The sequence below is a fragment of the Pipistrellus kuhlii genome, unplaced genomic scaffold (genome assembly GCF_014108245.1).
Source record: "Pipistrellus kuhlii isolate mPipKuh1 unplaced genomic scaffold, mPipKuh1.p scaffold_m20_p_2, whole genome shotgun sequence".
In the NCBI taxonomy this organism is placed as follows: Eukaryota; Metazoa; Chordata; class Mammalia; order Chiroptera; family Vespertilionidae; genus Pipistrellus; species Pipistrellus kuhlii.
The window spans coordinates 103,530,059-103,542,942 of NW_023425515.1; positions in this window are offsets into that span (position 1 = coordinate 103,530,059).

The following is a 12,884-nucleotide window of genomic DNA, read 5'->3' on the forward strand; positions in this document are numbered from 1 at the left end:
ATGTACACAGCCACTGCCACTGACAGGGAGAACTTGTGTGAAGCCCGGCCAGACTCTGTGTTCTGAAAAGAAGGTCCAGCCTGCACCTCTCTGTGTGTGTACACGGTTTCCAATATGTATCTGGAAATGAGAACACACACTCGCTTCTTAGGTCTTTCAGGCATGGAGATCTTATTGGATGCTCTTTTTAGGGCCTGGGGAAAATAGACCATCTCTGCCCCCAACTCCAGGGCAGGTTTTTCATTTGAGGTCCCTTAGCTCCCAAAGGGTCCACAGAAAGAGTGGGAGTGGGGGTGGGGCTGAGACCTTCCTAGCCTGTATCTGAAAGTAAGCACTTGCTTAAAATATGAGTGTTGGTGACAAACAACTTGCCCAGCAGCCCAGGACGTGGTAAGCAGTGCGGAGGCAGGCACTGCCCCTGGAGCTGTAGCAGCCACAGGTCTCCACTATCATGCCTTTGAAATAATATTAGATCTGACACTATGTTGTTATTTATCAATAAGGAACATACTTCTGTATTATAAATACTTTAACTATTTAGACAATAGTCTTTTGATATAATTGGTTTCCTTTCTTATCCCATGTTTTTTATTTAATGCATTTGAAAACACTCCAGACTGTCAAAGTAGTTCACAGCACAAGAAAGTAATCCCTCAAATAGGAAAAACAAATATTTTAAGAGCTACCATTTCTTGGGCATCAACTGGGCACATCCTGGGTGCTCTATACTCACTATCTTCATTTTGAAACAATAAAGTGGGCATTATTACCCCTTTTATACATGAAGAAACTGAGGCTCAGAGAGGTACCTAGTGACATATACTCCACAAAATATACTGAGTATGTGCAGTACTATTGTAGAAACAGAACAGAAGTAAGGCAGCACAGTGTCTGTTTACTGCAATGTCTCCTATGCTCAGCACCTCCAAATGCTCAATGAATGATGCTGAGTGACTAGATGAGAAGCAATCATGAAGCCCTATTGGTGCTGGGGAATGTTTCCAAGGATGAGCCTTGGGCTGCAGGGAAGTGCAGGCTGGTGTAAACCAATCCTGGTTCTCCATTCCTCATGCCAGTCTCCGAAAGGGGCTGTCACCTGCTCCTGGCTCATGAAGCTCAAGGGAAAGCTTACTCAGGATTGGTTTTGCCTCTTGACATTGGCGTGGGAAGCAAATCCACCTGGATCCACTGCAGGCATCTTGTTCCCAGGAGGATAGCAGAGTAGAGCATGAGCAAGGCCCTGGAACTCAGTGATACTGTGACCCTCTGACCTGAGCAGCACTGAGCTCCCTCCAGGACAAAGGGGGAGTTCTATCTAAACACCTGTTAGTTGAATTTTCTGTACCTAAGATAGAGGTGTCCTCGTGAGAAAGTATGTGTGAGGAGGAAAGCAGGGCAAGTCAGGCAGGACTGCCTCGCTGTTCTTCTAGAGTCTGTGGTTTATCCCTAGCTGGTGGTGTGGTTGGTGGGGCGAGAGGTTGAATGATGGGGAAAGGAACTGAAGTGACAGGTTAATGCTCTAGAATACTTTGGTGGCAGTGTGGAGGATGGGACAGGGCAAGTGGTTAATAAATAAAATGGTAAGGCAATACAAATCTATAATAATAAAAGTGTAATATGCAAATCGACCAAACAACTGAACAGCAGAAGGACTATGCTATGACATACACTGGTGCCAGGCCAGCCAAGGCTGGTGCAATGCAATTGGCCCAGGCCACCTTCTGTGGGGCCATCATTGGGGGGGCCTCCGAGATCGCCCTAAAGAGGGAGGCCCAGGCTACCTGGTCAACAGCACTAGGGTGGGTGGGCGGGGCCTCCCTCTAGGCGGCAATTGATCTAGGGGCCCCACAATTGATCGCCTCACAAAGGAAGACCCAGGCCACTGGTCAGAGAAGCTGTGGTGGTGTGCAGGGCCGGCCAGTGATCACATCCCATGCCTGTATCGCAGATGGAGATGCTGGTGGTGGGGGAAGAGGGAGGCAGAGCCACACAGATGGCAAGCAGTGGCAGCGGCAGGGGTGGGGCCAGCTGCTGGCAGCCAGAGAAAGGAAAGCCCCGATAGTCCCTGATCCCGTGATCGTCAGCCAACTCTAGGGGCCCTACCCAAGGGGTCCCAGATTGTGAGAGGGCACAGGCTGGGCTGAGGGACACACACCCCCATGAACAAATTTTGTGCACTGGGCCTCTACGATTATAAATAAGCAAATTGGATGGAGCCTGAGTCTAGTCTCAGCTTGATGAAAAGAGAAATGGAATGTGCAAGCATATTGAAGTTCAATGTTTATTGTACGGCTCCACTTTCAGGGGAAACATCTGAGTGCATACAACCTCCTGGGCTTCCCTGAGGACAGGCTGTTGGGACGATGCTCACCTTGGTGACCACAAGCCCTGCCAGCACCAACCGCCTGCCAGCTCCACCCAGGAAAGGATGGGCCAGCCTCTGGCCAGTTAGGTCCAGGAATCTTCCCTCCTACTAGAAATTCTTTCAGAATTGATCACCTTTCTATGATGTAGGGGATTCTCTCAGGGAGCCAGCATGCCCCTAAGCAAGCTGACATGTGGGTTGCAATCAGCCCCAGGGAAAGAGCAGATGGCTCTGGGTCTTGAGGGCCTGTGTGTCTGAAGGCCCCATTTCTGCTCCTGCTGCTTTCTCACTGGCGCCCTCAGACATTCCATGCCCCTCCTTGCAGGGCCCTGATCTGTGCCTTGTAGGGTTAGCCTAAGTTCTCTGTGACCTTCCCGGTCCTCACATCGGGGATTCTGACAACTCTATCAGGGGAGGGCATGTTGGGCTGCATTCTGCACAGGCACTGGTCCTTCAGCAAAGCATTTTGTTCTCAGCCTCAGGTTTGGTGTCAATGGCCAGGTACTACGGTATTTAGTATTCATAAAGCCCCTACCGTGTGCCAGGTACTATGCCAGGTGTCCTGCTGAAGAAGGTAGCCCTGTTCTCCAGTAGTTGCCAGAAGACCTGTATACACACACATGCACGCACGCACACACGCACACATGAATTGGTGGGAATACCACGTAATTTTCTTGGTGGTTGGGAAGGGGAGTCACTGGTGCCATATGGGGCAGATATTAAAGGCTTCCTAGAGGCCGTGACTCAAGTACATTGCCAAAGGGTAGTTGGCTAAGAGAATACTTCTCAGCTGTTATGGACCAAATATTATAGGTTGTTCTCCTTCCAACTATACCATGTTAAAGTTCAAAACCCCAATACCTGAGACGTAACTGATTTGGAGATAAGGTCTTTTAAAAGGTAATTAAAATTAAAAAAAAAAAAGAGTAATCAGAGTGGACCCTAATCCAATCTGAGGGTGTGGTTATGAGAAGAGATTAGGACACAGCCAAAGTACAGTGGGAGCCCATGTGAGGACACAGGGAGGAAATCGCCCCGCCCCTGCTCACTGTGCTCAGACTTCCAGCCTCCAGAACTGGAAGATAGTGCATTTCTGTTGTTTGGGCCACACAGTTAGTGATAGTTATGGCAGCTCCATGAAATTAATATATTCCTTAAACTACCGTTTTTGTCTTACAAAATATAAACATAACATTTCCCCTCAGTCTTCAAATAATGTTGTGCTCCTGGAAAACACCCATGCTTAGTCTAAGGCCCAAAGTCCACGTGCAGCCCACTCCACAAACGTGGAAAGGCATGGATTTGGTTCCACTCATTCAACACTCTTTTAAGGATCACAGGCTATACGTCAGGTTTGGTTTTAGGCTCAGAGAGATAACATATAAAGTACCTGGGTCTCTGGAGCTTTCATTTTGGGGAAGGCAGGGACAGGCAATCTATACTAATAAAGAGCTAATATGTAATGGTCGATAGGCAGTAATGGGTAAAGACCAGGTGATTAGCATATTAACTGGGACATTGCTCCGGAGACGGGGCGGAAGCAGGGAGGAATCAGGGATCATCCCATGTAGGGGTGAGAGCCCACAGCGCCCCACTTTCCAGTCCTTCGCCATCCACCACTCCCACTCTGAGTGCCCTGCGGCCCACCTGCCAGGGGAAGGAGCACAGGGCCGCAGGCGGGAGGCTTCTCGGTGACCACGTTGGTCCTGAGACCGGATGGAAGCAAATGGGGAGGCACCCATAGAAAGCGGGACCAGCCCAAGGCGACTCAAGGGACTGAGGACGGGGCTTGGAGCGGCCAGAGAAGGCCAGAGGGGTCGGGGGCTGGGGCCAGGCGCGCTGGAGCTTTGCGTGGACAGGTTTGGATTTCAAGGCAGGGCTGCAGGTGGGTAGGCGGTGCCTCGTGAATTCGCTCTCTGGGCTCCTAGTAGAGAAATAAATAAGCAAGATAATTCCAGGCTGTGATAGGCTGTGGAGGAAAATAAGCAGAGGGTGAAGAGGTGGTGGAGACTGGAGGGGCAGGACCAGCCACAGGTGGGGTGGTCAGGGAAGGCTCTCTGAGGAGCTGCAACCACAAGAATAGCCAAGCTCAAGAGCACTCCAGGGGGAAGTCACAAGGCAGAGCAGAAGTTTAGGGGTGGGATGTGCTTGGATGTTTGAGAACCCCGAGGAGGTAAATGCGGTGGTGGTAGGTGTGCAAGGGGAACGAGTGGTGAGATGAATAACCTAAGTGTGGCAGGAACCCCATCATGCAGACCCTTGGGGGCCCCAAGAGAAGCTTGGAACAAATTGTTTAGTTTGCATGTTTAAAAGATTAGTCTGTACTGTGTGATCCAGCAATTTCACTTCTAAGTACATACCCCAAACAGTTAAAAGCAGAAACTTGAACAGCTATTTGCACACCCATGTTCATAACAGCATTATTCATAGTAGCCACAAGGAGGAAGTTACCCAAGTGTCTGTGGACAGATGAATAGATAAACAAGATGTGGTATATCCATACAATGGAATATTAACCAGCCTGAAAAGGAAGGAGATCTTAATAGACATCAGAACATTGGGCAAGCCTTGATGACATTATGCCCAGGGACAGAGTAGACACCAAAGGACAAATGTCATATGATTCTACTTTAATGAGGTACATACAATAGATCACAGAGACAAAAAGACAGTAGTGGTTGCCTTCGGGGAGGGTTTGGGAGTGGGGGGGGGAAGTTCATGGGAGCAGAGAATGGGAAGTTAGTGTTTAATGGGTCCAGGATTTTAGTTTGAGATTATGGAAAATTCTGAAAATGGATAGTGATGAGGTTGCACAACATTGTGAATGTACTTAAGACCACTGAATTATGGCCTTAAAGATGTTTAAAATTTTAATTTTTTTTTAAAGGTCAGTCTCATTGTAGCTCAGGAGGGAAGGCTGGAGCAGGCTAGAAGAGAGTGGGCAGCCCAGGCCGGGTCCCTTGAGCCCTTTGTTTCAGACCTTCCACCCAGAGAACTTTATGAGTCCCAGCGCCATGGGCATCCAGCGCAGAGGCCATGACTTGGGAAATCAAACTGTGGCCTGGCATTTGGTTGTCATTTTGTTGCTGGGGTGGGGAAGCTGCAGGTGGAGGCTCAGGGCCAGCTGCTGCCCAGACCCTAGCAGCCTCTCCCAGCATCCAGATTTGCAGACAGCTCTTGCTGGGTCCTCTCTTAAACCACCCCCCCCCCACCCGCCAGGCTGCCAGGCACTGCCTGGGCAGGCCCGCATGGGGGAATCACCCTGCCCTGGGGAGGGGGTTTGGAGGGGGGGGGGGAGAACCAACAAAAAAACAACGGTGAGGGGGAGAAAAGCAGCACAATTAAAATCTTAGTGTATGAATAATTACATTTTAAAAATCCCCACATTTTTTTACATCAAAAGGAAATCTGTAATCAGAGGTTTAATTTGCAGGTTTAGTGGCATTTGGCAGGTTAAAAGTAGGTGCTGTGAAGTGAGTAAGCGTGGGATTTGGGGCTGGAAGCAAAGAATAGGGGAATCTGCTCTGCCAGAAATCCTGGCTTTGAGCTCCTCTGCAAGGTTTGGTCTCACTTCCTCTGCCCACAGCCACCCTCGGACTGTGGGAGAGGAGATCAGCCTGCCAGCCCTGGGTCTGCCTCCTCTGCTTCCTTAGCTCTGTTGCAGAAAAAAAAAAATCCTAAAAACATAGGAAAGAAATTAAGTAGACAAAGCTGACCTGGATCCCCCACCTGAAGCTGGGAACACATTCCCTCCTGAGACAAGGATGGGCTGTGCAAGCCACAGGTTGATTCTTCTCCTGCTCCCTACCCTTCCCTTTCCCTCTTCTCTTTGGGAGTCTCTGGCTCTCGCCCTTTCCTTCCCCACAGAAAACAAAACAGGTGAGACAGAGCTTTGACATCTGAAGATCAGGAACAGAGATTTTGGCCCAAAAGCTTTTCCAAAAATTATGCTGGCAGGGCAGCTTCATAAAAGGGGCTCAGAGTAGGGAAACCCTGGTTAGGGAGGGAGTGGGGTGAGAAAGGTAACAGAGAAGAGTAATTCTAGCATGGCCTTCCCCGTACACCAACCAGTCACTGGATGCAGTCTAGCCCAGGACCACCGGGCCTGGCATGAGGTGACTCCTCAGCTGAGAAAATGTCCACATAGGGCTAGGGCTCAGGGCCCCCTGCAGCAGTGTGTGTGTGTGTGTGTGTGTGTGTGTGTGTGTGGATGCCCTTCAGTCCCGGGGGGTGGGAGTCTACAGGGGGGGGGGGAATAGAGAGAGGGAGAGAGAGAGAGAGAGAGAGAGAGAGAGGTTTGCTGTCAATCACTGAGGCAAAAATCGGAAACCAGTAAAGGCAGCTGCTCTGGAGACACTTGAGTGCTTGCCAGGCAGTTTGAAGGTGCAGCTATGATGACAAACGCAGGGAAGAGGCAATAGCTGGCTGTCCTGATGCTCATGGAGATAGCAACACAGTCATGGCGTAATCGAGCCATGTGGGGCAGGAGAAACGAAGCACTCTCAGGCAGAGTGAGGATGGTGTCCAGAGCAAGATGTTCTGGGGGAGCAGAGGCCGGGGCTCCAGCCCTGCCACTCCACCACTGGGCAGGGTCTCTCCTCTTACAGGCTTGGCAGATACCTAGCAGGCATGAATGGTTCCCATTAATTTAGCATGGCTGCCTCATCCCCCAAGAAACTGGGGCTCTGCCCTGTACTAAACCTAGAAAGTGTACACTAAGGGAGGTTGGGGAACTTGCCCAGACTCACTGGGAGAAAATGATAAAAAGGAGGTTCCAACCCAAGTGTCCTACTCACCCCCACCAGCTCCTGAGACCCTGCTTCTTCACTCCCATCATCACAAAGGCTTTTTGAAGAATAATAACTGAGTGGATACCAGGGTAATGAAAAGGAACTAAGGTGCTTGGGTCACAACAGACAGTAGAACATACTAACTAACTGTAGCAAGAAAATACCAAAAGGAGATTTATATTTTTAATTTAAAATAGAAATAGCAAATTCTAGAACTTAAGCCATCTTTATTTTGTTAATAATTAAATAGATCAAGATTTTAAATATATATTTTATATATTTTTAAATATATATTTTTATTGATTTTACAGAGAGGAAGGAACAGGGATAGAGAGTTAGAAACATTCGATTACAGAGAAACATCTATCAGCTGTCTCCTGCATGCCACCTACTGGGGAATCAAGCCAACAACCAAGGTATATGCCATTGACCTGAGTCAACCTGGGACTCTTTATTCCACAGGCAGATGCTCTATTCACTGAGCCAAACTAGTTAGGGCTATTTTATATTTTTAATAGAGGCCTGGTGCATGAAATTCATACATGGCCAGACTGCACTCTCTCCAATCGGGGACTTTTTGAAGGATGTCCAACTGCCGGTTTAGGAAGCAGGCCTAAACTGGCAGTCGGGCATTCCTCTCACAATCTGGGACCACTGGTTTTTAATCACTCACCTGCCTGCCTGACTTCTCATCCCTAACCTCTCTGCCTGCCTGCCTGATCACCCCTAACTGCTCCCCTGCCAGCCTGGTTGCCCCCAATGACCCTCCCCTGCAGGCCTGATCTCACTCCAAACTTCCCTCACCTGCCACCTGATCTCACCCCCAACTGCCCTCCCCTGCAAGCCTGGTCTCCCCCAACTGCCTCTGCCTTGGCCCCCACCACCATGGCTTTTTCCGGAAGGAAGTCAGACATCCAGAAGATGGCCAATCAGCCCTATCTAATTAGCATATTACCCTTTTAATAGTATAGATAGATTATATAGGATAGGATTTCTTAAATGGGTGGGGTAGGGGGAGGAAAAGCCATTTTCAGCAAGAGGCAATGCTCTTTGCAGACAAAAATACATAATCTCTATATCTGGACTGATAGCCAGCCATATGCACTATGCGGCCAAACTGATCATTAAAAACTTGAACCACTTTCTTACAGCTTACACCAAACAGATGTTGCCCTTAATAACCTTCCTCAGCCCCCACCTTAGGTTCTGCCTTCGCAGTTCACCCAGATTTGGTTCTGATTGGTCAGTTTCTAAGTCAGTCAGTACCAAAAGTCCGCCTCCTAAGCAGCCATTGGCTTTTCTAGGAAATCTAGAATGGCCCTGCTGCAGATGAGGCCCTGCCTGTCTCTCTCTCTGGGCCTTACCAGCAGCTGGGGTGGCTGTAGATGAGGCCCTGCCTCTCTCTCTAGGTCTCTCTCTAGGTTAATGAGCTTGTCCCATCCACCTCGCCCTGACTCTCCCCATCTCCACCAGTTCACCCACCCTCCTGCCTCCAGCCTTGCTGTGATAGGAGCCTGCAGGCTGCAGGGGAGGGACCAAGAGGTGCTCCATGCACTTCTTGGTGACTGGTCGTCTGTCTCCTCATTTAGGTTGTGATGGTTCTAGGCTATTATTAGCATCCTACCTAAGAATAGAGTAATATGCAAATTAACCGAAAATCCACTACTCCCACAAGCCACACCCACCAACCAATCATAGTGACTATGCAAATTAACCCAACAAAGATGGTGGCTAGCCAGGACTGGTTTGGCTCAGTGGATAGAGCGTTGGCCTGCAGACTGAAAAGTCCTGGGTTCGATTCCGGTCAAGGGCATGTACCTTGGTTGCGGGCACATCCCCAGTGGGGGTTGTGCAAGAGGCAGCTGGTCTGTGTTTCTCTCTCATCGACGTTTCTAATTCTCTGTCCCTCTCAATTCCTCTCTGTGTAAAATCAATAAAATATATTTAAAAAAAAGATGGTGGCTAATTTGCATATGCGGAGGGAGGGAGGAGTGAAGACTTGAAGACAGCATAGAAGGAAGAGGGAGTGAAAATGGAAAGCAAGGTGGCTGCAGTTGCTGGAGGGAAAGCACTGGTAGCGCGTGCGGGGTGGGGCGAGGTGCGCAGTGGCAGCTGTGGGAGGCAGCAGGGGCAGCGGGCTGCAGGTCTGGTGGGCCAGGTGGGACGCACAGCCCTGGAGGCAGCGGCAATGGGTGAGGTGGGTCGGGGTGTGCAGCAGCAGCAGGCAGCTCTGGTGGCAGGTGGTGGTGGCAATGCAGGAAGCCATAAGGCCATAAGCAGGATACTGAGTCACCAGTCATAGACTGGAGAGGGAGCCACAGAATCTATATAATAATAAAAACTTAATATGCTAATTAGACCAGATAGCCAAATGACCTCTAGACATCATTCCAGACATCCTTCAGGACGATCTTTCAGATGAAGCCATAGCAGCAGGGGCCAGGCAGAGGCAATTAGGGGTGATCAGGCAGAGTGGTTAAGAGAGACCAGGCAAGTAGGTGAGTGGTTAGGGGCAATAGGCAGTCAGGCAGATGAGTGGTTAGGAGCCAGCAGTCCTGGATTGCAAGAGGGATGTCTGACAGTCAGTTTAGGCCCAACCCCCCAGGGGCTGAGGGACTCATCCCCCATGCACAAATTTAATGCACTGGGCCTCTAGTCTATAATAAAATGGAAGTGATGTATTAGGAACTTGGCTTAGACAGTTCCAGGGGAACACATGAGCTGCACAGATAGGTGGTCCAGACATCCATAGCACTTACCACTATTGTTCTAACACAGCTCCCTCAGCTCTGCTTATGTGGGGGAAGGGTGCTCCCTGTGTCCCTCTGGCATAGCAGGGAAAGAGTATGGTTCATAGATGAGCCAGCTAAGTGGCAAGTGCAGCTCAAAGTGGACTGCTGCTATGGCACAGTCTCACCCAGGGGTGGCTCTAAAAGGCAGCAGGAAGGAGACATCCTCTTTGTGTAGACAGAGAAGTTGTGTGAGGAAAGAGACAACATAGAATGGTGAGCAGTGACGAATGGCTTAGTTGATTTGTCAGGGGCCTGAAAGGCTGATGTGTCGGGGGCTCGAAAGGAACAAAATTAGAAGATCAAAGATAGAAGAAGAGAAGATGGCTGCCAACAGGAAGGCAGACTATAAGACACTGTGTGAGTGAGAGAACAAAAGGAGAGTGTATAGTCACATGGGGAGTGTTTGTTAGTGAGTTGAGGGATAGCACGGTGGGAGCTGGAGGACCTGGGGAAGTCTGAGACCAGAAAAATCTACAGCCATTGACATAATCTATAAATGTGGAAGGGGGTTGGCAGAGCTGCTAACAGAAAGGAACTCTGAAAAGCAACCCATAGCTGAACTGGGTGCAGAAGGAAAGCCTAGACATTTTTGGGGTGCGCTGGCTGCTTGGACCCTAAGGGAAAGGAGAGGAAGTGAATGATCTTCACTACTGTACATTTTTATTTATTTTTTCATCTTTTATTTAAGAAACTATTTTTTTCTTTTTTCCTCACTTGATTTTACCTTTTTAATTATTACATTTTTATTTTCAATCAATATTATTACTACTACTACTATTTTACCTTTTTTTAAATGTCATTTTACTTTCTCTTTATTTTACTTTGAGATTAGTGTTCTACATTCTATTTTTATCTTTCCTTTAAGCATCATTTTAGTCGATCTCAATTTTACCTTTATTGCCAACAATCTCTTCCTCACTTTCACCTTTTGTTGTCCTGTTTCTCTTATTCTATTCCTGCTTTAGATTTTCCCTATTCCTTCTTTTTACCCCCCGTTAAAATTTCACCCTACTTATATATATAACTTCCAATCCACCAATCTAAGTCCACATACACTTCTCTCTTTTTTTTCTTCACTATCCAAAATTTTTTTCTCTCTCTGTCCTTTTGTTGTTGTTTGCTTGATTGTTAATGATATTGGTTTTTATTTTATTTTATTTTATTTTTACATGTTTTAATTAAATTATTATCTGTGTATATATTTTAACATTGCCTCCCCCCATGACTATATTGGTTTTTAAATGCTTGTTTGTGAGATTGTTTTTCTTTTCTTTTCGTATTTTTGTTTTGTTTTGTTTTGTTATTGTTTGTTTTTTTTGCTTCTGTTTTCCATCACCTCACTTGTTATTAGTTGTTGTTTGTAGTTTGCATTCATCTCTAGCTGGCATTTGCTGGGATTAGTGGCTGTTCTATTGAAGTTTTCTCCCCATAAAAATAGTTTTTTTCTCTTTCCTTTTTTATTCTCTTTCTTTTCTCTCTTACTTTTTTTTTTCTTTTTCCAATTTTATTTTTGTACTCCTTCTTTTACCTCTTCTTCTTCCTTTCTTATCCTCTAATTTTCCTTTCTCTAGTGGTCACCTTTATTTGGAGTTATTAATATTGTGAATACATTTCTGTTCTGTGTCTTGTGCATTGTACCTTCTTGTGTTGTATTTTGTGCCTCTAAATTAGGGGTGTCGAACTCAATCAGAGAAGGGGCCAAAATCTAAAATCCAGCCTAAATCGCGGGCCGAATGGTTTACTGAACAGTCATAAACTGTCATTGTGATGGAAACGCAGCAGAGTGCAGTGATGACAGCGCGGTGCGGGCCACATTGCAAGGCCTGGCGGGACGGATTTGGCCCGCGGGCCTTGTGTTTGACACATGTGCTCTAAATCAACACGGGAGAGAGAGAACTACATTACCAGACACCCAAAGATCATGAGGAAACAAAGAAACAGCCCCCACATTAAAGAAAACCAGACATCACCAGAAAAGGAAGTAAACAAAATGGAGGCAAGCAACCTATCAGAGAAAGAATTCAGAGAAATGTTCATAAGGTGGATGAAAAGAATGGAAGACAAATTCAATAATTCGTGTAAGAACCAAGAGGAAATGAAGAAGAACCAAAAAGAAATGAAAAATGACATCACTGCTATAAAGAATTCAATAGAAAGCATCAATAGTAGACTAGAAGAAGTAGAGGGCTGCCTCAGTGAGCTAGAAGACAAGACAGGGGGGAAAAAAAAACCCAAGCAGAGCAGCTTCTAGAAAAAAAATATTAAAAAGCAGGAGAGCCTAAGGAAACTTTGGGACAACATGAAACAAAATAACATCCATATAATATGGATGCCAAAAGGAGAGGAAACACATGGGTAGAAATAAAAATGGCAACAAATACCTATCAATAATAACTTTAAATGTAAATGGATTAAATGCCCCAATCAAAAGACATAGGATAACTGATTGGGTAAGAAAACATGACCCATATATCTACTGTCTATAAGAAACCCACCTCATAAAAATAAGACACACACAGACTGAGGGTGAAGGGATAGAAAAGGGTGTTTCAGGTGAATGGAAATGAAAAAAAAAAAAAAAAAAAAGCTGGGGTAGCAATTCTTATATCTGACAAATTAGATCTCAAAGTGAAGGACATACCAAGAGATAAGGAATGCCACTTGTAATATTAAAGGGAGCAATCCAACAAGAAGAAATAAATCTGGTAAACATATAAGCACCCAATACAGCAGCACATAAATACATAAAAAAAAAAAAAAAAAAAAAAAAAACTCATGGAGGATATCAAGGGAGATTGACAGCAGTACAATCATAGCAGGGGACTTTAATACCTCACTATCATCATTGGACAAATCCTCTAAACAAAACATCAGCAAAGAAACATCAATCCTAAATGACTCACTAGACCAGATGGAATTAATTGACATTTTTAGAAC